Source organism: Gossypium hirsutum, chromosome A09, assembly GCF_007990345.1.
Source record: "Gossypium hirsutum isolate 1008001.06 chromosome A09, Gossypium_hirsutum_v2.1, whole genome shotgun sequence".
Taxonomy (NCBI): domain Eukaryota; kingdom Viridiplantae; phylum Streptophyta; class Magnoliopsida; order Malvales; family Malvaceae; genus Gossypium; species Gossypium hirsutum.
In genome coordinates, this window is record NC_053432.1 from 75,201,207 (window position 1) to 75,202,568 (window position 1,362).

A 1,362-nucleotide genomic window follows, 5' to 3' on the forward strand; every position below is an offset into this window, starting at 1 on the left:
TATACTGAAAGTATTGATTATGAGGACATGCTAGCATGTCAATGATGTGAAAGTTTGATATATGATATGTATGAGATCGTGTGACATATTGCATATGTATTGGATTGGGATTTTGTTGTTGATGGAAGAGTTCTGTGGAGTACCGACGGCATATTAAGTCTGCATTATTCGTAGTCAGTGCACTGCACCCAGAGTACCGAGGGATTGGTGATTTTATCGCATATTATTGGCGATTGTATCGCACTATTTATATCCGACATATTTTCTGCATTATTGATTATTCGATGTTTTACCACATCGAGCTATGCTCATAATGTTTTGGAGTTTGGCAGACGGGTTCTGGGGAACTCGTGGTGTGTAATGGATGGTATGGGTAGGAACCTTTTGCATTGCATCATGTGCATGACATATTTGAATGTTATTGATTATGCTACGCATTATATTTGTTGTATTGAATGGTATTGAAATTAATGATTGGCTCATACACCGTTGACATCAAATTGATAATGCTATGTAATGACATGAAATTCCTATGATGGTTCTGTTTTCTTCTGTTAATGCTAATATGTTTCATTGTATTTGATGTTTTTTCACGTTGAAATCATTATTGACTCACACTGAGTTTTTCATAAGCTCACACCCTCAATAGCGTTTAACTTTTTAGGTAAACCTCAAAATTAAGACCAGACTCGGCATTCAGAGAATCAACTTGGACCTGAGATTATTATTTAATTAAGTATTATTAAGTCTTTATTGGTTTTGGCTTGTAATTTTAAATAGTTATGGTCTGTGTCTTGGTAACTTTTCTTTGGGGATTTTTTATGCATGAATTACTCAAGCATAATAATCAGATAACGCATGATATCGAGATTAAGTAAAATTTGAGATTGTTCCCTAGTTCCCACTACATTGCAAAGGAACTATTTTTGAAAAACAAATTGATAAGGCAACTAATTTTCCAAAATGACTTGAAAAATGGTTTTTCCGCTACATTAGTTTAACTTCGAGTTTTTTTAAAGAAGAGCAACAAGTAAATGATTTTCTAAAAGAACACTGTCAACAATAAAAATGAATCCTAAGCATACACGACCTAATGAATGAATGCTTTAAGCTAACTCAAAGTACAACTACGGTTTTCTCTAAAATGAGTTTATTTAATGTCTTAAAAAGTAACATAAGTTATCTTAGCTATTTCAGTGGCTAATGTAGCCTTCTCAATCTAGCCATAACATTTAGGTTGGGTTTGGGAGCTTACATGATCTCTCTTTTTTAAATGTTGTAGTAAAAAGTTAAGTTTTGTTCATGGTGATGCAAGAAATCGGAAGGAATCGCCATTCCTATTGCAACAACAAAAATATTACT